The sequence below is a fragment of the Chinchilla lanigera genome, unplaced genomic scaffold (genome assembly GCF_000276665.1).
Source record: "Chinchilla lanigera isolate Chin_1 unplaced genomic scaffold, ChiLan1.0 scaffold00012, whole genome shotgun sequence".
NCBI lineage: Eukaryota > Metazoa > Chordata > Mammalia > Rodentia > Chinchillidae > Chinchilla > Chinchilla lanigera.
The window spans coordinates 19,451,079-19,476,793 of record NW_004955413.1 but is presented as its reverse complement, the minus strand read 5'-3'; the positions used below and the strand labels follow the sequence as shown (position 1 = coordinate 19,476,793).

Below are 25,715 nucleotides of genomic sequence, written 5' to 3'. Positions count from 1 at the left end.
GTTCAGGCTTTGAATAATTTAAGATATTTTGCATCTAAGAAGGCATAAAAATGGTGGGAATTGGAAGTTTAAGCAGTGGGGCGTATGTAGCATCACATGTCAACTATGAAGATAAGAATGCTCAGGAAAGTGCCTAGGGTAGTGCTTAGCTCCCTGCAGATGGATGAGTGAGTGATTTATGTGTTTATTTTTGTCTGCCCCTCCCCTCTGCCTCCCCCTTCCCTTCTCCTTGCCTCTCCACTTTCCACCATGGGAAGGAAAGGTACTGTTTACTCGAAAAGGATCCTGCTTCGTACTCCATTCTTCCAGTAACATTACATTTTCCCAGAAATGTATGTATTGGTGCCACGGTTATTTATTATACTTAATTCTCTCTTTCTCATCCTGAAAGGAGTCTATAAATAAGGAAATAGACAGTTTCCATTTGCCTGTTATTCTTGATACTCGTATCCTAGCTCAGAGAATGCTCTTCTTCCCTAGACATCATCGACGCAAGGACTAGTGCGAAGCATCTCAGTTACAGTGCCGCAGGAGGTCTCTGGGGCCTGTGAGGGGGACGAAGGTGCTCAGAGGACAGGCTTGTTATTCCATTCTTTCCCTCACCTTGATAACTCTCATTTGCATTCAAAGATACTGCCGCTGTATTCAGTGGTACGAATGTACGCATGCGTGCCTGTGTGCGCTCTGTCCCAATTGAAGTAGGCTATGAATGCAATAGAAGAAAGTGTGGGGGGGAGGAAAGTACAAAAGAAAAGGCAAGCATTGTTCCTTTGTTTTCAACGTGTAAGTTCACTTTTCGCTTATCTCTTCCCTGAAGCTTAATTATTATATATAAATCACTAGAAGATCATCATTTGTACTTCATGCTGTGGAAAATTTATTGGAAATATTAGGCAAAAGTAGCCTAGCAGTGACTTATAGAGGCTAGCTGTATAAAAAAGATATTAACATAAGAATAGGTAATTACATAAGATAATGTCATAAATGTCAAAATGAATTTACTTGATGTGTTTTGAGAAATACAATGACTATTTCAAATACTTTGCAAGTATTACATTATTTTTGTTCTTGTCAGGATGCGTATGAAAAAAAATCTGCAGAAGTTCTAGGTTTGGAGTTTATATTACCCAAAATTTAAGTTACTTTGAAGGAAATTATAAAACAAACTTTTAACTTTCTGTTTTGGGAATGTTTATCATTACTATTTAAGAATCCACATATATGAATTAAACTTGCTTTATTGACAACTTTGGTATTGGACAAATAAAGCCCAGTTAATCAGGGAAGGTTCATTTTGTTTCACATCACAGTGCTCCAGCCAGTTTAAAAGAAAGTGCAGATGTAAAGTGGTGTAGTTCCATGGGGTCAGTGGTGGAGCGCTGGCCTAACATGGATGAGGCCTTGGGTTCAATCCCCTGCACCACAAATAAAGTGAGACAAAAAGTGTGGGATATGCTAACATAGTGATCTCCATAATTTTGGTGAGCAGGAGCCAGGGTACTCAGCAAGGATTTAGAGACTTTTCCTCTGGAGTTCTGTCTTTCAAGTGGTTCAGCCTGGCTTCCAGTGGAGGCCTGAAATTAAAAAAAATTATTCACACTCAACAACATGTTAAAGTCAGAAAATGCACAAGCCGTTAAGAATTGTATTCTGCAGTTATTAAATCAATTTCCAAAGAAAATAAATAATTTCTTGGCAGCTTCTTATTTTCTAGTACACATTTATTCCCCAATTCCTTTCCTAAGTGAAGTCCGAACTTCTAGAGAAATCACTAAGCACTTCATATGTGCTTTTTTTTGCGTTGTAGATCCTGACCTTTTTTTGGGAGAGGACTGTGTCTGACCTCTCACTGAACTCCCAGTGTGTTTATTACTTTCACCTGCTTTAATGCCCTCATGACACTATCCCTGAATAATTTAAAAATACAGACTCAACTCCCTATGGTTGAAAGGCTGAAAACTTCCAAACAAGAATTGGTGTCTGGTAAATGTCTCTTTTTACCAACTAACTGCTTTGTAAACTTATTCAAATCTTAGTTGCTTAGATTCCTCCCTTGGTTTCTTCTACTGCTTTTCATAGTCCTCCCTTAGAAAATCAGGAATCTGTAACCAAGTCATCTGTGAACATGATCAGGCAAAGACTCATCAACCTTGTGGCAGCGATAGTGCGTCAGAATTGAACTTCCTGGGCTTCGAGACCCAGTGTCTTCTCTGTGAGACTGCAGCAATATGGAATTTAAAAAAAAAATTCCTAGGGAAATTCTTGCTTCATCTCCACAGTTTGTCTAATTCACAGTTGATGACTCTTCATGCCATGAGGTTAATGAAATTAATTTGGTGATTCATTGATCACTAACCAACACCTCTCGGTGTTAGACACACATACTAACGTGTATGAGAGGATGGAAATAAATTCCATCATTTCATTAAGCGCTGTTCCTTTATTACTTTCAGATTAGATCATGCAAAGTCTCTTATTAGTTATAATTTCCTAATGTTTTGACTAAATTTAAGTCTTACATATAAGGACTCTTACTTTTTAAAAAATTCATTTGTATTACTTTTGATTACATAAAATAGCCAAATTTGAGTAAATATGAGAACTTAGATATAAATAAAAAGTATATCATTAACATAGTAAAGCGCGATCCTAAATCTCAAGTTATAATGGAATACATAACAAAGTAACACACATAATTAAGGGTACTCTTGTAAAAAGATAAATGTCTGCCCTTCGTCCAGGTCTTGTTTATGAGATCCATTTGACTATGATAATTCTATTACCCAGGGTAGAAAGCGTATTTAAACTCAGCCTTTTCCAAGTTACTATTAATCTTGTATTAGCAGAGTTCAGATGAATGTAGGGTTGCTGGTGTTGTTTTGTTTTATGTGTTTCTCCTTTATTTGTTGGTCCTTTAGTTTTTAATAAACCAGAGATTTTCTCTTATGTATTTGAAGTCTGACATTCTCTAGTTATAGGAATAAATAGGAACCAAAAATACACTTAGAAAACATAAAATTATTTAATCTATGCCTTTGCGCTGCCAAGCTTTACTCATAAGATAGCTTTAAAGCCATCTTTCATAGCCTATGTGATTGTATGAAGCTTGGAAAATTGTTTTCCAAACCCAGAGCAGAATAATGAAGCAAATCAGGAAGATAAAGGGCCATCCTGAAGTCCACATGGAGTGAGGCTATACAGGGGATGAGATTAAAACAAAATAAAAGCAAACAGAAATGAGATGCAAGTAGTGCAAGCATAATAGATTGAGCCCATTTGGTATAGTACAGGGTTGGATCTCCTCAGCGCTGTTGACGTTTTGGGCTGGATAATTTTTGGAGTGTGTGTGTGGTTGGAGTATTGTAAGTGATGGAAGGAGTTGCCCTGTGCATTTTAGAATCATTAGTGCGAATCTTAATTTCCATCTAGTAGATGCTAGTAGCACTGTTCTCTTATTCCCATCCCAACCGTGATAAACAAAATATCATTCACCTTTGCTGAAAGTCCACCGAGAGCAGGTGAGAACCACTGGTATAACATTAAAACACTGTATAACCCTGGTAATCTTTGAAAGTATACTTGTAATACTTCTCATATAAACCATCAAAAAAAATGATCACCTTTAGCCCTTTCTCTTTAAAATGACAGGTAAATATGTAATACCTTTCTGCGAGCTCTATACTACAGTCATTGGAATTCTTTTACAGATTGTGGTAAATGTCAGTTGCTTCAGAAATTTAGGTTTAAGAAATCCTTCATATTCTGGAAAAAATATTGAGTATTATTTTATGAAAGATTTACCTTATTATACAGTAAAATGTTACAAGACCTGTGGCATGACCTCTTAAACTTATACTAAAATTATCTACAGTTTCCTGAACATGCGTTATAGGAAGTATGAGAAAGTTGGTCTTCACTTCCATGTTTAAATTTAGATAGGAATGAAGACCCCATGAAACAAAGAACATTTTCCTGAAGATAATTTTTCTTTTGATAATTTTCCTTTAATAATTTATAGAGCAAGGTGTGCTTTTCTTTTATTCTTTGGAATATGTTTTCCTAAATAAATGTCATAATATAAATTTGGATCTTTGATTTGTTCATCTTGAGCATATTGGAAAAGAATGCTTATAGTCTCGAGTTTGTTCTTTCCAGGGATCTATTTAAAAATCTTTCTGGTTACTTATCGCCAGATATGCATATAGACTCTCTTTGTGCTGGCTTCACCATATCCAGCTGGGAACAAATAAGAAAATATTCCAGTCTTACTTTGAATGTCCCAAATTGAGAGAACTCTCAAACCTTAGCAGTCAGTGTTTCCTTCAAGAAGACCCAGGTTTGGAGCAACAGCTTTGTGGGAGATTGGCTGCTTGTCTGAGGTTTACTGAATTAAAAATTTAAAGTTTGCTTATGCAAAAGAATGTTAATGTCCAGTCTCCGAATTGCCGAGTTAAATTAATTTTTTCCACATGCCATGTTTTTATAACTATTATGTGACTTCTGTAATTTGTTCCTGTGTTCTAAATATAATTTTAGTTTTAATTTAGGTCACTGTATTTTTGTCTATTAATTTTCCATTATATTTGTTTTATTTTCATAACTTTGCTCAGCTTTTAAATTTTTTCATTTTTACTCTTGATTAATTTTCTTAGCATTGTTATATATTTTTATTACTGCTAATTATTGAATTGCTTAGTATGTGCTTTAAAGAAATTTTTATCTTTATCACAATTTTGCCATTTATTTTAAGCATCATTCATTTTACTCATTTCTTTCGTGTGAATATTATTTGGTATTTCTCTATTGGTTTTCACATTTTTGTCTTTTATAATGAGGTTATGCATAAGAGGAGCAGCTCTGAAATCTATGCTCTGAGAAAAAATTTTCTGAATATTTTGCGGCTTTCCCCTAAAGTCTCCTCTGAAATTTCAGGTGTCAAAAACTTAACTGACTGTGGGAGCTAGGCAGAAATAGTGAAGACTAGGATGAGCCGAAGACATGATATTGCTATCACGAGGATGGGCAGGAATAGCACTCACAGATCTTCCAAGATTAAAAAAAAGTCACAAAAAGGGATCTTACAATATAAGAATTCTCTCAACTTCTAAAAATACGAACATTCTTTTTAAAATGTTTATACTATATAGGCCATACAGAACATCAAGACTGGTATACTAGCTACTTCTCAAAACTGTTACAGGGGTAATTCAAACTAGGTTTTATGTATTTTAGCCTACCAAAATACATTTAGCCAATAACATAATTAAATTACAAAATTTCACTCTTATGAAGCCATGCTTAGAATCAGGAACTGGCAATATTTGGTCTGACTTTCCATCTCAGACTTCTCCATCAGTTGTGCTGCTAAGAATCAGGACTCTTCCTTGTCCTAAGAATAAAGTTAGTTTATAATTGTTGGTTATTTGAATCCTGAGAAAACAATATTAAGTATTAGATTTCTCTTTGTGTCAAGAAATTTCCCTCTTCTCTTTTTTTTTTCCTCTGGTACCAGGAACCGAACTCACGACCTTGCACTTGCCAGGCAGGTGTTTTGCCGCTGAGCTAAATCCCCAGCCCCTTCCCTCTTCTCTTTATAGCCATAGTTGTGGCCCTGTCTTATTTTTCTTTATTAGTTTGATTTTGCTACTGCTTATTGAACTTTTGTTATACATAAAGGCAATTTCAAGGAGTTATTCCCCAAATTAGCATAAGGATTGAAAGATGAGCAAAAATTCTAAGAATTCTAGAGAGTATTATATAAATGGAATTTTGTATAACTAGAAAGATAAGAAGTACAGGATAAAGTAGAAAATATGTAGCCATTACTATTTTGGCAAAACGTAATATTGTTTATAGATAACAAGACAAATAGAAAAAAAAGAAACATGATATCTGTGAAAGGCAAAATGAAATGATCTGGGATGGATTATAGAAAGTGATTATTCCTAGATTGATTTATAAACTTGTTAAGAAAGATTGAAGAAAATTATGAAATCTCAAAGTAATTGGCAATGTTACTGTTGATTGCTAGGTCCTAAATATATTTAATTTGGACCCAGAAATGTTCTTGGAAAAGTAGAGGACAGTCATATTAAACATAAATTGGTGGGTTTTTGAATACTTTAACATAAATTATATTATTTGACACTTAAAACAGCCCTGTGGAAGTAATCAGGAGAATTAGACCCATGGAAATTGAGACCAGGAGGAGTAAATAATATTTTCTAACACACACATTTGGTTTCCATATACCAGACATAACACTTTAGCCCTTTAATTCCTACTGTCAGACTATGCTACCATCCTGCCATAGTATCATTCATAAGTGGCATCATCATATCAGCCATAAAATGTACCTGGGAATCCCTTACCATGTGTGAATTTTCTGGGTGGAGACACTATATAAGGTTCTTGATAATTGACAGTGTGTCTTTTACTTCATTGTGGAGTTTATTTTTAATGGTATTTTGCATATATAAACAGTTACTGATAAATCTCTAACCTGTATTCACTTTTGATTTTATAGTATTTTCAGTTGGTTGAACTGTATACTTTTTTCCCCTTAGCGTTGACTTTGTGGTTGAGCTTATTACAATGTCAACATTTCATGTTAGGTAGGAGAGAAGTAAGAAGTTTAAAATTTTAAATTCAAAATTTAGCCCTGTGAGATTTCCTTGTTTTATTCATTTGTAGTTTCCACTGATTGTTCTGAACATGTGCTTTGAAAACAGACAAATGAGTTTATCAATAAGCTTTAAACAGAGTATTATGGTGGTTAGTACAGGCTGGGATAGCGAGTGGGGACATGGTTAGAGGTTGGTCACCAGGTGCAGTGTTACACGAAGAGATCGGAAAAGTAACTTCTGTGTTGTGCAGACTTCTCTATAGGCAGTAGTACAATGGAGATGTTAAAGTAGTTGCAACAGAAGATTTTGAATGTTCTTATAACAAAGAAATGATATGTTCAAGGTGATATATATGCTAAGCTCTGTGTTTTGATCATTACACATGTGTACATACACTGAAACATCAACTTGTACATATAACTGTGCATAATTGTCATGTGCCAATCAAACATTAAAAAAAAAGGCAAAATAATTCCAAGTTGATCATTTCCAACTGCGATTTGGGGAACAAGGGCAAGGGCTATAAGCCCCCGTACATAATGGATTTCTTTACTGGTTTATCTCAACGTAAGAACTTCCTATAGGAAGTCATGAAGGATTTAACTTTCTCTTTGTGCACCTTGTTGGTTCATGGATTTGTTCTCTGAATTCTGCTAAAGACTTGCACCTTAGATATATAGATCAGCTCCTGATTTGAATTCCATAGCACCAGAGAGTGCAAAATGAAGGCTAGGTCAACTTTTCGTAGTCAGCAGCCCCCTGATTTTTCAATAGAATTTTTCCAACATAACAAGGAAGAACAAGAAATAAATTATCACAACTATGTGCTTTTGCTATTGATACACCATTTATGTGTATTTATATGGAAGTTACCAGGAGACCTCTGAACATTGCAAGATTTGAGCTTTGTGCTGGGGCACAGTTCCTGTCTTTCATGGTGATCGAGAACTGATCTAAGTGACTGTGTTTCTTTTGGGGTAGGCTTGCTTTGTTTTCTTTTGTTTTGATCATCTTTCCAGTTTGAACCTTGATGCTTAGAATAAAAGTTCACTCTCAACGTCCATCCTTTCCACTTCTTCTATCCTGATCTGTCTCTTTCCTCAGTGTCCTGCTCTGTCTTTTTCTGGGTGTAAACAGTTGATATTCCATACAGAAACCCTGTGCTCAGGGTATAATGCACTCGGGTGTGCTCTCTATGCAGTTCCCTGGCAGTCATAAATTAATTAAAAGTAGATAGGAACGGCAGAAAAAGAAAGTTCTATCTCTCTCCCGCCCTCCCCCTCCTCTTTCTTTTTCTACCGGTAAATAGCCAGTTTCTTTGTTCCTGGCTGCACTATTTCATTTCTGCCATCATTGTCCTCATTGTTCTCTGAAACAGGAGGGGTCTGGGCCAGGAGCAGCAAGGTCTCAGCTAATGACGGGAAGTCTTTAAAGTTTGCGCTGCATTTCATCTTCTCTGTGGGAGTTTTAGGACGTAGCCAGTGTTTGATCCCCACCGCGCAACTTTGCTTCTAGTTAATTAACAGATCCCCCATTACACACTCTCATCTAGAAGCACATGGGAGGCCTATTGGGAGGTAATTCAAGGCCAATCTGAGTGATGGCAGGAATTAGAGAAATCAGTTGTTTTAGGGCTAATGTTCAGGAAATAAAGATGTCCCATTTTAGGGATCTCATTTGACATTTTTGATTTTTTTTACGCTTTTCTATTAAAAATCCAGAGAGGCGAACTATTTTGTCCCCATCACCTCATAATGACAATCCGGGACTGTTTATAACTGCCAGGAATCGAAATAAAGAGGCAAGAGAAAGACAGACAATGTTATGAGATGGAGCGTTGTTAACAAGAATCCTGTTCTCCCTTTTATTGCTGGCCGTCTCTTTCCTGCCTAGCCTATTAGCCGGGTCACAACTGTCCACGGCAAACTTTTTCAGGGCTCATGAGGCAGAATAGCTGGCAGGGACATCTCAGGAGAGGCTCATTTTACAGCCAGGGCTAAATCATACTTTGTTCTTGTGATGCTGCTTTTGTTCCAAGGGTGTCAGAGTGATTTACAAATAATAAATAACAGGTCTCAGTATTAGGATCCCTTCTACCTCTAGCTTTTTCCCATCTGAACGTGGCAGAATAAAAGAAACTTCCTCCGAGTTAAAAGTTGGCATGGGAGTGCCAAGAACAGAGCCCACACCTTGAGTCGCTCTGCTTTCCTGGATCACAGGTCCCGATGTTTTGGTGGTGTCTGAAAGGGGAGCGCCTCGTTCCACTTCTTACCCTTCTACAGTTTTCCCAGCGCTATGAGCAATGACCCCCTTTATCTAATGAATTAAGAGCTACTCCTGCCTTACAATTCTCAGTTCAACACTTGGCAATGAGAATCAAACCGGGGCTATTTAGTGCAGCAGTAAATGGCCCGCCACATTAGCCCCCTGGCATGTTAAGCTATTAGGTTGTTTTACTGTTGTTAAAGTTACATTTGTTAGGTGGAGTTGCTGCCCTTCCACACAAACTCAGCAGTGCCGGATGCTGGTGGAGGCCGCACGTGTACGAAATGTGTGCCAGCCAAGACCCAAACGGTCAGGCAGTGTGAGGAGCACCGTCTTGTCTGCAAAAGCAGGAACACGGATTATTCTAACAAAAGTGGGTGAGGAAGACAGAACCGCTGGACAATCACGCTTTTCCTACTTTGCTGTGACCAAACTAATTACATGGGCTTGATTAATCATTAATTGATAGTAGTTCTTAAGTGAGCCACTAATTATCGGAGTGGGGAGAGGAGACAGGCTGGGGTGAGAGGCAACAGAGCAGCTGGTGTGGCCATCACAGCAGGCTGGCAACTGCGGCCACCACCCTGGAACTGGGCAGAAGCCTGAGGAATGGATCCTCATGAGCATCAGGGAGAAATCTTTGGTGTGCTTCAGTGGCCTATATGTGGGTAGGAGGTGTGAGAGAGGGCAAGAGATTGACAGAGCAGGGAGACAGACAGACACCCACATGCGTGTACACACACACACACACACACACACACACACACACACACGGAATATTTCTGCAAAGAAAGGAAAATGCCAGAACTATCTAGCTCCATGCAGCCAGCTTGCAGGGTTGAGTTGGCATTTGGTAACTTGGTAGCGGCTGCCAGTGTGTGTGGTGGGAGAAGAGGGAATAGACAACAAGAAAAACACATAGAGCTTAAAAAAAGATGTAAAATGATTCACTTCATGCCATATGGACAAAAATGTTGTCACAAAAATAAGGCCAAAAAATAGTGCCAGGTTAGACTTTTAGTTCAAAAACATATGTATAATCATCCCCATGAACATGAATTTTAATTAGTATTTTGATAGAGAGAAACCAGATATTTTTTTAACCTGCTCTGTTCTTGTTTTCTGTTCCTCTCCCAGTTTTAGCCTCCATTAAACATTCATATACTGTATGTTTTGTGTCTGCATGAGGAAAATGCCTTATCCCTGGATTGGTGGGAACGCAAACATCTTGGTTTTCTGTGGCATACAAAATATCTTCTCAGTGGAGCTCGAAGCAGAAGCTTATCACAGGGAAATCTAGAGCTCTCTGTGAGACCTGGGCACTCCAGGGAGGAAGGAAGCCATATGCCTTTCTCTTTGTCAGTGGAGGCATCTGTAGCACACAGTTCCCCACAGCCACCATCACACCATCCACATCTTGTCTCTCTGGGATGCCTTTTCAGCATGCAGTGCTTGCGGTATTTATGCGTATTATGTGACAGGGCAGTTTCAGGAGGAAATTGATGATTGTGATTATAGAAAAATTGTAATGGCACTTGTATCTTATTAATAAACATAATCTGTGCTTGCATTTTACTTATCATTTACACTCTACCCACTTGTGAAAAGGATTTGAAATGACAGTACTCATCAGAATATTCTGCGCTGAATCATTTGTCCTTAGCGAAGCTCTTTCCCACCTTCAATGAGGTGCTTCGATTAATGCCCTGCATGTGATAATTAGATAATGATATAGCAAAATGCTTATATTAGCAATGAGGTTGCTGCTTAGGAGGCCATCAATGCCTCAGGTTTTTTCCCTCTCAAAGGAATATAGGTGAGCCATATATTTGTATTACAATTGACATAAATATATTTTTAAGCCTGGTATTAAAAATCAATCGACCCTTGGCATGGAAGCGTTAACATATTTCATATTCTTCACTAGAATATCAGGTTTTCTCCCAAGCAATACCTCTGTTTTAGTCCCCTCTAAGCGTAAAGAGAAAATCAATGATGGTCTTAGTAAGGGTAAATTTTACCTACCGTGGGGGCTTCCTTGGGGACTTTTCAGACTTCTGTTATTCCTGGCAGTCACTTACAGAAGCAGTTCTTTTCTATTTCACCCCTCCTTCTTTCCCTTTAGGAATTTCTGGTCCCTTTGGCTAAGAGTGTTGTGTCTTATTGGCACTTGCTGAATTCACCCTCCTGGTGTTGGTGATTTCCTGGGCTTTCGTGCACCTCTGGTCTTGGGCCAAAGGCATTAGTCCTTCTTGTAAGGGTTATGCTGTGGTTTACATCTGGAGTGTACCCCAAGCTCGGTGTGCTAAAGGTTTGGTACTCACAATAGCAATATTAAAAAGGTGGTAAAAATTTTAGGAGGTTGGGCCTATGGATAACTTTTAGCTTAACGAATGCATGCCCTTGCAGGGGGGATGGTTCTTGTCTTGCTCGTTCACTTGCTTTTCTCTTTCACGTCCTAGCCATGAGATAAATAGATTTGCCGAGTTGTCACTGTGTTGTGCAAGCTCATCCCAGACCACAAAACAATGGAAGACACCAGTCATAGGCTGCCACCTCCAAAACTATGAGACAAAATAAATCTTTTCTCTTTATAAGTTGATGGTCTCAGTATTAACAGCAATAAAAAAGACTAACGCAGATGAAAACTACAGAAAAGGATGTGTTAGTGCTTATGCAGTGGCCCAAATTGGGATTCATGCTTGGCCCTTCCAGAAAAACTGCTAGAAAGATAGTCTTGTAATTATCTACAAGCTATGTCATTTAAAGTGTAGGAAAAACCTACTTCTGTATAGACCTGATTGCCTTCAGAACTCTAACTTTCACTTATTTGGGCTGTGAAGTTTCCTTATGTCTTTGGTGTCAGATTTTCTGTTGGATCCAGATGATTCATTCATTCAATCAGTCACTATTTCCAACTCCCTCTTACGAGTTAAAACTTTGAAGGAATTTAAAGGTTGTTCTTTGATACAAAGATATTTATACATAGGATACTTTGGGGCACTTAATTGTTTAAAACTTTCTATGGGTTTAGATTAATTCAGGGTTTCTGATATGTCTTATAAAATGAAGAAAAATTTAGAAAAGTCTTAAAATGCATTTTCCTTCCCTCACTTCAATTATGATTATGGCAAAATTTGTCTGTACACATAAATCTCTGTTCAAGCTAAGAACAAATGTGAAGTCTAAGGGAAGCATCAAACAGTTCAGGTTTCTCAGCCCTGCTGATGAGAGATCAGAGAAGACTAGCTCAAGCAGACTAAAGCAACTTTGCATCCACCAGTGATTTTTGTAAGAATTATATGATAAGCTGTAGAAACACTGATGCAGGGCTGAGGGTGCAGCTCAGTGGTGGAAGGCTTGACTAACACATAGGAGGCTCTGGTTTTAGTGCCTAGTACCACAAATAAAGAAGAGTATTCCTACAGGTTATTAATTTTAACATTGTTTGCAATTGTAAATAACCTAAATCTCCATCCACAACAAACCTGTTAAGTAAATTAATGCCTATATACTGGAATGTCATGTAGTAATAAAAGATAATGAGGTAGATCTCCATAGACTATTATGGAGACATTTCCAGGATGCTTTGAAAAGTGGAACAAAAAATCTTAAAGAGTATGCACAGAATGCTATTGTTTGCATAAGAAAGAAGAGCAGGTAAGAATATATACATATGTTTGGTGGTTTTTACGAAAAGAAATGCAGAAAGGACATGCTAGAATTAGTGAAAATAATTGTGTCTAATCGGTGGCTGTAAATATACATAATACAGTACATATATATGTACATGTATTCTTATATACATATGTATGGATACATATATGTATTGTTATATACAGAATGAGAAGTCAGCTCAGGGTATCTTGTTCTTATGTAGTTTTGACTTTTGGACTATGCCCATATATATATGACATGACATTAGATAACAATGTGAAAGGAAAACCAAGTTATAATCATTGTTGATAGTACTTCAGGCCAATACTAAGGAACACAAATTCAGTAGAGGAAGCATTAAAAGATTAAAATAAGAAGCAAGATATATCAGGTACAGGTGTAAATTCCCTGTGATGAATGTTAGCACTCTGTCTAAAATACACCAATAAAATAAAATAAAAGATTTATACCTATACAGTGTGTATATTGCTGGTAATATCCCACCAAATTTACTCCTTGAATTTTATATTTCTTCAATTCCTGCAACTGACATTAATCCTTTCCCCCTATGTTGGCAAGAGAGGAGAATAAATGGAACCGTTAATCATTTTCTCTACTTCTGTAATCATAATTTGAGTCAATGATGCAATTTCTTATCTTCTGTTTTTGGGAGAAGGCAATACAGAATCTGTAAAACTATGTGTCTATTTGTAAGTCATTACAATTATTAAAAACAGAACACATTGTAGGGAATGTTACTTGCTTCCTAATGAGCCATATTATTTTCTCTTTTTAATTTTTATTTACTACACCAACAATGTCAATAATGTACCATTTTCTACTAATATGTAACCAGCTTTCTGACAGTGAAACATGCTTTTGGAGTTAACCCTTTTCATTGTTATTAAAATGATTTTAGAACAACAAAATATGACTACAGAAAGGAAAAAAAAAACCTTGAAAAATTTTAATTTATCCCACCAATGGGTTTTCCACTAGCTCAAAAGTATTAAAGAACATTTCAGAGATTTTTTTATCCTCTGACCTGGATATCTGTGAGGTTCTTATAGGTCATATATAAAATAAATACGTGATTGTATGTGTCACTGAAAAATTGGCTTGTATTTGGCCTCCTTTAGGTAATGAGATTTTAAAAAAATTACTGAGAGGAGAGTGATTTTCGATGGTGAGTAAGATGCAGGTATGGATTCCTGTTCTTAACCTCTGATCCTAACTTTACCCTTCACCTGAGGAAAGAAAAAGAAGAATGGAGTGGCTATGTTTCTTTGTGTGTGTAGAATTTGTGTTGAATGTAACCAACATGTATTGGCACCCACTGTGTGTCTAATTTTTGACAAATTCCTTTTATCCAATGATCGCTTAATTAAATAGGCAAAAATATCACACAGGCAGAACAGCCAAAGAATTGAACACACTAAATAGATAGAAAGCTATAAGGTGACTAGAGTAACACAATGCTGAGTACAGAGTGGGCACTCTGTGTGCTTCTAATGGGACTAAAATGAATTTATTAGGGAAGAATAGCCTCTTTGGGGGTAAGATTTTAATTATGCGCTAAGTCAATAATCATAATATTAGAGTGGACCGCTATACTTACTGGTTCTTCATGCTGTGACATAGTAGGGAAAAAATGAAGTGGAGACATCAGTTCCTTATACAAAAGCTATGAAGTGTAACTGCTCCCAGCCAAAGTATGAAAGATCTGGAATTTTTAAAAAATGTGGATATATAGAATAAATATGCAACCCTCCTGATAATGTTGGCTGATGAAATGAAATTCACCAACTGTAATTTTGGCACAGAGATACACATACAGTGCCTGCATACACTCACTTGCACACACACACACACACACACACACGCACACACAGAATATCCTTAATCATTTGCTATCTTATTTACATTTCATTTGCGAGAGTAAATTCTATCATTTGAACTTTTAAAAATATATTTCAATATTACTTAAGCAAAATAAGGAATAATGTGATTGGCTTTAAAATAGCTTATTGCCATTCAAATACTCTCTAGATAAATTATATTTTAAAGGAAAAAAAAAACTGTTTCAGCTTCTGAACCATTCTAAATGGAGACTTAGCTCTAAGTAATCAAAATTGCTTTACTTGTGCAGAGCGGCATTAAAAGCCTTGTCCACTGAGAGAAGCAGCAGGACTGACGCAGTCTTGTCCCCTCATTAGATGATCTTGCAGGCACTGTTTGTCATCCTGGGTTGCCGGGCTCAGTGTAACAGTAACGCTGGCTCAAATTAATGGTAATTCATTATGACACACTCTGTCCTTCAAGCAAAGTAACAATAGGAAGCCGGTGGGGCATCTGTCTACCACTGTTATTTCTTTATCTCATTCCTTCCCACTGCAGTTCAAGCTGTCACCTTTGCATAAACCTTCCAACTTCTTCAGTTAACTGTTATTTGGGACTGCAAGTCTGAGGAATTGCCTCTGGTTCTCCGCTACTAGTGTTATATAAGAGGTTCTCTGACATGGAGCCAGTTCACCCTGGCCATTTTCTAATAGAAGCAAGTTCATGCATGTATTTATGTGTGTGTGTGTGTGTGTCTGTGTGTGTGTGTGTGTGTGTGTGTGTGTGTTTGTCCTAGGGTTTCCTTTCGAATGCAAATGTCTTACCTATCTCTACTCATGGGGAAATATCCATAGGAGATATTGAGATAAAATGTTCACAGATACGAGCTAAACCCAAAAGTAGTAAAGATTTTCTGACTATATGAGTTTGGTGATTCAATTCATTCTGGAGGAGACCTCATGCTCACATGATGAGGTTTGCTCTTCAAATTATGGTTTTTCTATTTACAAGAGCAGGCAGAATGTTATAACTGATGAAAAAGTTCTAGCAGCGATGCAATTGGACACATCCTCCCTGGCAACTCTAAATTGTATGTTTGTATCAATTTATTGTCTGGGTTCCAATAATTTATTTATCCATGGAAGAATGATCAATGCTACCCATGCAAGGATGTCTACAATAATATCTGGATGTGGCTATTCATCTGAATCTTTAAACTAACCACAGATGTAGAAAACAGTTGTGTGTATTGACACATGTTAAAGGTGGTGGTGCTTAGTGGGTATGTGGTCCAGTGGATATGTATCGCCCACTGTTTTTCCAAGCTGAGCCTGATCTCTCTGTGGGATGTCTACTCGAAGCACGGTGGGCATGGTGTGATTTTAACAATGTGAAAGCCTGCCTCCCACACACCATTTATTGTTGGAAATCTCACAATTAGACTCTTTCATTTGGGTTAGATGAAAAAAAAACTTAACATAATCTAATTGCTTAGAAGGGCTAAAAGATTATCATTTCTTACAAATAAGTATGTATTTATTTATTTACCTGATGTTTACTTCTGGTAACATGATTCTTTCCTAAAAATTCTTCAGTTCAGAACTAGTCAACATTACCTCATTTCACAACGTTCTTGAAAACAATATATCTTCATTTCCATGAGAGGGTGTTTGTTTTTGGTACTGGGGGATTGAGCCCAGCTTTTGAATCATCCTAAATCTGGATTACCAATGAGCCGTGCTCTTAGACTCTGCATGGTAGTCTTTTACAAGCATTGGCTGAATACCTGCTTCTTTATCACCTCTGCCTCACTCACATTTGGTCTTCACAATCTGTGAATAGCAACTCCATTCTTCTATTTGCTCATTCCAAACACCTTTCAGTCACTCATACCCCTATTCAATCCATTAGCAAATCCCCTCTGCACAAAAACATATACAATATTCTCAAGTCACTCCTGCTGTTATGGCTCAAGATAATCAAATGACTGTCTGGAACAGTTGGGAGGAAGGAGCATTGTTGACCCAAAATGCCAACAGCAACCCTATTAAGAAATATTGAACCTATTAAAAACCTGTCTTGTGGTTTCCAGCTTTTGCACAAACTCTGAAAATGAATTCCCATTTTCCTAAGAATAAAAGTCAGCAATGGTATATAAAGCAAGACATAACATGAGGCTGTGTTTCTTACTTACCTTATCTCATTTCTTGTTATTCTCAGGTTACTCACTGTATGGCAACCATGCTGAAAATACAGTCTGCCACCATGCTATTTCTTCTGCCTGGAGAGTTCTTTCCCCAAGTTACACACCTCACTTCCGAATGCCTTTCTAATATATCTAACCTCTACCTCACCCCACTTAAAACCACAGCTCCTCCTCCCAGATTCCTGTGTACAAGCAGTTTGTCTCTGAAGCACTTAATACTATTGGATGCTTTGTGTTTTATTCTTATTTTTCTTCACTTCCAGTTTGGAGACTTTTGTCTGTTTTACTTCTGCTATGATCATGTTATGTAGAAAGATATCTGAGATATACTAGGTACTTAGTAAGTAGCTTTTGTAATGAGTGAACTTAAATTTCTAACAGCCTTAGGTGGTTTTGCAGTAAAGAACTAGAGATTGTAAAGCTGAGAATCTAATAGATTCGTTCAGAGACGCTCCCGACTATCCCAGTCAAGAGAAGAATTTGTACTTGTTCTCACAAATACATTCATTTGCTCATCTACTAAATATTTATTGAACTCCTATATTAATTCAGACTTTGTTTTAAGCACTGGAGGTAAAGCAGTGGACAAAATAGAGAAAGTCATAAAAGCATCTAGTTTGAGAGATGACAAGTGCTATATAGAAAATTAGAGAAAATGAAGAAAGTCTAATGAGTCATTGGATAAAGGACCTCCTCCAGTTCTCTTATTTTTTCTGTAGTGACCTGCAAATTTTCATATTGGTACAAGTTACTTTATTTAACAAATTAGCAAACACTAAAACGCAAAATGGGAGAAATGACACATGGGCATATTTTGAAGAGATCAGTAGTATCCACTGGAAAGATAATGGGTTAAACCCACTTCTGGGTTTAAATGCCATGTCCACCACCTATTAACTATGTGACAATATACTGCAACTGTGTGCAATTCAGTATCTTCATTTGTTTCATGACATTAATAATAGATATATCATAGGATTTTTGGGAAGTAAAAAGGCAGTGGGTAAAGTACCTAGCACAGAAGTTATTACTTGATTTTATGTGCAGACTCTTGTCTACTATCCAGATAGTAGCTCTAGAGGGTGTGTCCCTGTAGAGGTTAGTGTGCTACAGAAGGAGACTGGGCTCTTTGGACAGTCCTACGTACTAACTCAAAACCTTGGCAAAATTTCATTGATTTTTGTCCCACATAAATAGCAGTATAAATTTTGTATGTGAATTTTGTTATTCTACTTTACAGACTTGTTATCATGAAAGTTATGCCATTTATTAGAAAAACATTTATCAAATGTAAATTAGCAAAGGAACAAATTCCTATAATTCTAAAATTAATGTAACATTTGCACATTTATGTTTTAAATCACTTTTGTATTGTCTATGTTTGTAAGTATGCATTGTTGGTTATGTGAACTGTAGATTCTCTGTCTTTTGCCATTATTAACAATTTGGAACTTTAATATTTGGAGAAAAAATTGGTTATTAGGAACTTTTGGGCTCTGGAATGACAAGAATATGTATTTGAATCTCTACTCTGCTAAGTGTTATACTCCTTATTAAACTATGTCTGAAGATTATATTAATAGGAAGGTGATTTTTTTTTTTTATTTCACAAATACCTCTTGTTAGTTATTTGGACTCATTCCTTTTTTTATATTATCAATAACTTGAGAAGAACACATTGTTGTATAGACTCTTCTTGTTTTTTGAATTATTTCCTCTGGATATATTCTCAAAAATGAAATTACATGTGTACATGAACGTGTGTACAATTGCTACGGCAGCATGTATGGTGAAATATATTTTACAAGATTTGCACTATTTTCAATTTCCACCAGCCGTGTCTGTGAGGGTCCACTTCACCATCCTTTCTCCTATGCAATAATCTAATAAAAACGTATGACAATTTGATGTGATCTACATTTGAAAGCCTCCATCTGTTTGTTAAGCAACCATTGTAGGTCCTGTGAAGTGGGGAGAAGTTCCTCAATATCCCTAAGTGAGGCTTCAGTGAGGAGGTAGCATTTTTGAGTTGAGTCGTGAAGAAGAGTAGGCAGAGAAGAGAACCAGAACATTCTCAAGTTGTCTCATTTTTAGGGTGTAGGCTTGCAGTGGGAGACCAGCTAAGGGAGGTGTCTTACTGCAGGTGAAGGTGAAAAGAACAAGAGCATAGAGCAGGGCAAGCACTATGGTGAGGAGGGGACAGTCAAGAGATGGGATGCACACCTCTCAGTGGTCAATTATATGTGGAAAGTGAGAGAAGAGTCTGCCTCCATGCTTAGGACTTTTTATTGCAGAGTTACAAATTTATATAAATCATGTCTTCCTTTTAATATTGCCTTAATTTAGGTCAATTAAAAACCTGAATTTCAGCAAGCAATTCAGTACTTGTCCTTTGGGGGAAGTTTTTCTTCATTCTTAGCCCACCTTGATGGCCACTGATATAATGCTGACCAAGCAGAAAACCTCATGGTGCTAGCTGCTGTGAGTGATACAAAAGAAAAAGCCCCAGATCTCCTAATACACATATGAAAATATCTTTCCTTAGGGCATTTCACTTTTCCCATTGGAAGGTAACTAAAAGTTCATTCAAATGCCTGGCTGTGTTCCTTAAGTGCAAAAATATATGAGTAATAAAATGATCTCACATTGACAGAGCATCTACAATGTAGTCTTCTACTTGCTATACATTAAATCTATGAAATATCCTATATGACCTGTAATTCTATTAAGCATCCTATATGACATGAATTTTTATAAACCCATTTAACAGATGTGAAAAAAGAAACTTTCCTGTAGTCACACATACATGCTATAGCTGAATTAGCCAGAATTAACCAATTCTTGATGGAGGAAATAATTTTTATTTATTAACTTAAGCAACAATACTAACAGTAAAAATATTTTTTTCCCATGAGGGTAAACTTTTACTTGCATTTATTCAGAACTTCTTTGGCGCAAAGTTTATTAACCATCTGCTTTTTCATTCCATAATTATTTTATTAGTTTAATTAATAAAACCTTAGGTGGGAGGCTACTAGAAGGTCTGCTCTCTAAAGCATGTTGTGCCTCCCCTCAGATCCCCGCAGTGTCCCTAGGGCTAAAGCTATTAGGGTTCTCATAGACCTGAGCCACTGATCAACATAACCAAGACATAACTATGGCTCAGGTGATTTTAAGGAATTTTGAAATTCTGTACCAGAAACTAGAAACAAAGGTGAGATTTGTAAAAACATCATGCTACAGCTATTCTTTATCCGACTGATTTGTCTTGGCATCTTTGGTAAAAGTCAATTGACAGTGAATATATTTGTTTATTTCTGTACTCTCATTTCTGTGCTGTTGGTGCAGCATGTGTTTCCTTGTTTTAGTACCACACTCTTTTGATTATTGTAGTACTGATGTAAGTTTTAACCTTTCTCTTGTTTTCCAGGATTGTTGTACCTAAATCACTTGCATTTCCATAAATGTTTTGGAATCAGTTTGTGAATTTCTACAGAAAAGCTAACTAACACTTTATGAACGAATTATATTGAATATAGATGAACTGGGAAAAATTATCATTTTTAAAAATGAATTTTTGAATCTGTGTATATGGGACATCTTTTCATTTTCTTAGATATTCTTTACATTTTTTCAGTGATGTTTTTAGTCTGTAGTATACAGATCTTCCACCCATTATTAAAATTATGCTTAAAATAATGTTGGTTTTAGTGCAATTATTTTCTTGCTTTCATTTTTAGAATCATTGTTAGTGTATAGACGTGTAACTGCTGTTTGTATGGCGATCAGGTTCCCTCAACATTATTGAACGTGGTCATTATTTCATATAGTATTTTACTGAATTTCTTAAGATTTTGTAAACAGAAATGGTGTTTTTACCATTAGAAGTAATTTTACTTCTTTCCAGTCTGGGTGCCTTTTATTTCTCCCTTTTTCCTAATAAGCCTGACTATAACCTTCAGTACAGTGTTGTAGGTAGGTATCTTGTTTTGTTCTCAGTCTTAGGGTAAAGCAGTCTTTACAATGAAGTACTGCATTTGGATTTTTCACAGATGCTTTTTAATAAATTGAGGAAGTAACCTTTGCTGGCTACTTGGTTGAGTGTTTTTAATAAGAAAGGATATTAAATTTTGTTAGATGGTTTTCAGAATTTTTTTTACAATATCATATGATTGTGGCCTTTCTTTTACTAATGAGATGTTGCATTATTTTCTGTCTAGATATGAAGAAGCCCTAGAATGAACCACAGTTGGCTATAGTGTATCATTTCCTTATACTTTATGCACTGTGAAAGAGTTTAGGTACTCCAGAAATCACACAAAACAGAGTCTTTTAAATATAAAGAGATATAAAATAATATAAAGATATAATATGAAGAGATATAAAAATCAATAATTAAAAGTTGCAGACTTTTTCAGTTTCTTGACACTTCTACTTTGCTAGACAAGATTCCTAGGAGTAACATTCTTTAACCTGTAAGTGTCATTTTTAAGTACTATTTTAAAAATATTGAACATATAATCTGGTTGATAGTATAGGGTCATTTTAGGGTAAAAAGTTTTTGTATGTTTTTCATTTACTAAATTTTTTAAACCTGTTACACAGCCTCAAATATCATTAATTCATTAATGTCTTGAAATCATGTAATTTAGTCATTCAAGGTGGTTTACTAAAAAATAAAGAATAATTGGTAACTCTCCCCTTATAATTATTGCATATTCACAAATAATATAATAATGATAAAATAGTCCTGTTTTGAAAATATTTCAGATATTTTGATTTATGACAAGCTTATAAAAGTGTTTTATAGTTTGGGAAAAAATCCTTCAGGTGGTTAGAAAAATTTTCAGAGACACATGCCTTTCTGTCCTAGGTCCATTGATAAAATTTATCTTCAGGACAGTGGCATATGGCTATGATAAAATGACTGATGTTTGGGTGTTTCTGCTTTTATTTTGCTCTTTTTGTTATTATTGCTTTCTAACTTAGAAGTTATAAAAATAAATTTATAAGCTATTACTTCTTGTACTAAATGCCATTGAACGGTGTAGTACATACTATCCCTTACAATGTAACACTTTCCTAAGCGCTAGCAGATAAGTATTTTATAAATTTTAGTGCCTATTGGAATGTTTCTTCAAAAGTACTTTAGCTATAATAATGTTGCATTACAATTATATTTTAAATTAACCATGATGGGTTATACAAATATGTAGGGACTATATAATTGTCTCTGCCAATAAAACCCAGCCCAGGGTCACCATAGGGAACATACATATGGCTGTGTATGTATGTGTGTGTGTGTGTGTGTGTGTGTGTGTGTGTGTGTGTGTGTGTGACTGAATTTGTAATATAAATATTTTAGGTGATTTAATTGATGTGGGTCCACAATAAGTGCTTCACCTTTTTACATTTCAGCTGTTTTTATATTCTGAAATCTCATTAATACGACTTCATTTTTTAGTTGTTCACTGACTCATTCACTGAGTATTAACTGGCAGAGTCACATTGTCATATGACCCTGACATTGTTGTATACCTATGAATCTGGTCTTTAAAATGATTATTCCAATGAAAGTCCATGACATTCCTTCATTAAGTTTTATATTTGAAATGTGTTTTAACTTTATTTGTGATGTCTAATTTTTTTCACCTGAGTATTCTGAAATTACTTTGATTTCATGCTGTATAATTTTCTTTCTAAATTTTTTAAAGCATTACAAGAAGTAGACATCATCAAGGACACAAGGAGTGGGAGAAAGTGGACTGGGAGGCTGACCAGGTCAGGACATTTGCATTATCTTTTGCTGATCATCATTTTGCTGCTTATTTTGTAGCTCTCAAGTTTTCTGCAACTTGTTTATTTTCTAAATGTGCCTTTTTGGGGATATTTTCAGATGTACAAATTTTGTCTTTAGATCAGAAACCCAGGCTTTGGGGATCTTCTTTTCAGGATGTGAAGATGCAAAACAATTTAAGCAAATTTTCCAAAGTAGATGAAAATTTTTAACTAATAAGGTAGTCCATAAATACTCTGATTTCTATTCCTTATGTATATATAATGTTTTAAAACACGAACTTTTTGATGACTTTCTGAGAAGCAAATCCTTAATACGTGTAAAATGTTAATAATTATGCAATTGTAATGGGAGAGCCCTTGGGTCATAAAAGTCAAGTTTCTTTTCATCTCTGCTGTGTATTCTATGTGCATGTCTACCTCTAAAATCTCTTGACACTTTTCAGAGTCAATCTATTTGCTAACAATAATTTTAACTGCTGAATGTTGACCACCATGTATAAAATGAAGGTTAATTAAGAGAGACAATTTCTATGCACATAGAAGGATCCCAGCAGTTAAAGGGTCTTCTAGGAGCAACTCACAGTGGAGGATTTGCTGTTGTTCGCTCTGCTCTGTAAGATGGAGCCCTCCTGGCCTTCACCCTGACTACAGCTGGGAGCGTGGCTGATGGTTTTGTTTTCATCTGCTGGTCCTGTCTGCTATCTTAAATGGAGGTTACAACTTTTACTACTGTGGCTTATCTATTCATAGAAGACTCAGGGGTACAGGCAAAAGTTCCCACTTCTACAAATTCTCTGGAGTTTGTTTTAGCAGCCCTTTATCACATCTCCTAGACAGCAGTTACCTGGTAGGTTTGCAGGTACTCTGTCACAGAGAGATCATTGACTTTATCTTGCACTGTGCCTAGATCTCTTCCAGAAAAATGACTCATTTAGATAAGAATCAAGGTTAATCTCTTCTGCATAGATCCTTCAGGGATTTTGTTATTTTCTAGTATAAGTATTAGGCATTAGACAAAGCTTTATTGGCACATACCTTCTAGGGAACATTACCTCCAGTTAATGGAACGATAATTTCAAATATATTTTGATGCAGTACATATGCTCAAGAATGTCCTTAGTTTAGTCAGGTAAAAGTTCTACTCTGGATTGTACTGAGATTTTTAAGATTTTTTTTTCTAGTGTTGCTTCTCTGGAGAAGTTTCCTAATATTGAAAAAATTATTATTCATTCACTGACTCCCTTCTTGATGCCTATAAGGAAAGTTCCATTGCCCTGAAGATTTAATTCTAGTACAAGACCACATAAAGTGAAGATTGTAATAGATATGTCAACGGGGATAAATATTAAGAAAGAAAATAAAGCGGGATAAATATAGAATGATGGGGTGCTATTTCCAATAGAAAAATCTGGAGGAGGCCTCTCTGAAGAGGAAAGAATGGAGCAGACATATAAAGGGAGTGAGAGAGGAAACCACTTAGATAATGTGGAGGAGGAGAGGTACATTCAGAGGGAAAAGCATGTGAGAGGACTGTTGAGGAAATGCAAGAAGAGCAGTGGCAGGAAGAGTAAGAAGCAGGCAAGTAAATGAGAAGATTGGACTCAATGATGTTCCCTTTGCACAGAGGTTGAGGATATGGTAGGATGCTGTTATTCTAAGCAAGATTTCTAACTAGAATTTAATAGGCAGGAGTCATGGTGTGGCTCACAGGTTTAAAGCATTATTCTGACTTTGGAGTTATGGACAGCGTTTACATATTTTCTCTTTATTGATAGAATATAAATTATAACCACACATAGATTTAAGCTAATAATGACTGGGCAAACATTGTCTGTTCAAATTATTGACTTATGATTGTATTCAAGGAGCTAATGGTGGATAGGATAGCTTTCCCTTTTATTTCTCCTGTTCTTAATTTGTGGAATTCTTTAGACTTTGAATCATGTTATCTGGCTTTGTATAATAACTTGTTTCATAAGAACACTCTTAATGATAATGATATATATAATATTTACAAATTGTACTGTAACAGCATAAATCTCCCAGCATAATTTGGGCTATATTCCACAAGAGACTGACTCTATTGAGAACAAAACAGAGTTTATTATTAATTTGAGGCTAGCCACCCTTCCTCCCGATTTGCCAATCAGGAAAGTGGGCAAAGGGCCTTCTTTGTTCCCACCTTATATACTTTTTTGGTTTCCATAGTAACAGATTAGAATGTTGTAGCCCTGGTCACATGTTGTTTTCCTTGTGCCATGTGACCGAGTCAGGCTCGGGTCATAAGCTCAACCACAATGACTCATACTTTCTGTACTCTGTTCTATATGTCCCCCTTTAGAGAACCATACATTTCCTTTATGGTTACAATGTTTATCTAGGGCCAGGGAAGGAATGAAACAACCCAGGCAAGGTCATAGGTAGTTATCTGGGCCTGGGTGTTCTTTGTCTTTGGAGAAGCATTCCAGGGCTAAGTGAGGACTGCAAAGTTAACTTTTTATGACCCCTCCGGGATGTTTCTCAAGACTCATTTTGAGGCTTGCACTAAGACTAGAATTATTCTGCTTAAAATGATATGCCAAGAGTTGCCAGCCCTTACAGTATGTAGCTGATTTGTTGCTTTACACAACTGGATGCAGGATTTGGTGTTTATAATTTCAAGCAGAACTGCATACATTTATATAACAGCACAAATAAGTGTAGAATTATCTCTTCTTTTTGCAAGAAAGGTGTTTGAACATTTTGTGGTTTTATTATGATTATCACATGATCAATATGACTACTTGGAAGGAAGAAAGATGGCATTGTTAAAAATAATTAGTAGGAATTACTAGAAAGCATGAAAACATGAATCTTTTTTTACTGTTTATTTTTTTGTTTTAAAGATAAAAGAATGAAAATATATTAACAAAAACATGGACATAAACAAAACAACATAAAAACAATAAAAGCAATAGAGCATTTCAGACAAGGTGGTGGGAAGTTAACAATGGTTGTTTTATTACATTTTGTTATCTTCTAATTAGTTACTCAGATAAACAAATATAGGCATGTAAGATCGATCAAACAATTAAACATTAATTGTTCCTTTCAATAAAGCAATAGAAGTTAGTAGTACAATTATCTTAGCTATCTTCTGTATGCATATACACAACTTTTCTTTATTTTCTTCCTTTCTTTCTTTCTTTCTTTCTTTCTTTCTTTCTTTCTTTCTTTCTTTCTTTCTTTCTTTCTTTCTTTCTTTCTCTTTCTCTCTTTCTCTCTTTCTTTCTCTCTTTCTCTTTCTCTCTTTCTTTTCTCTTTTCTCTCACCCCAGTTGTTCT

General features: G+C 36.0%; 1 protein-coding gene across 1 annotated transcript in view; it reads left to right on the top strand.

Moving 5' to 3' along the window:
* Positions 1–25,715, top strand: part of Sox5 (SRY (sex determining region Y)-box 5) — an 844,441-nt gene that overhangs the window by 199,578 nt on the left and 619,148 nt on the right. The window contains exon 5 of the mRNA XM_005379086.1: positions 22,308–22,374. The gene's annotated coding sequence lies outside the window, so the exon portion shown is untranslated. The remainder of the gene's footprint in view (positions 1–22,307; positions 22,375–25,715) is intronic.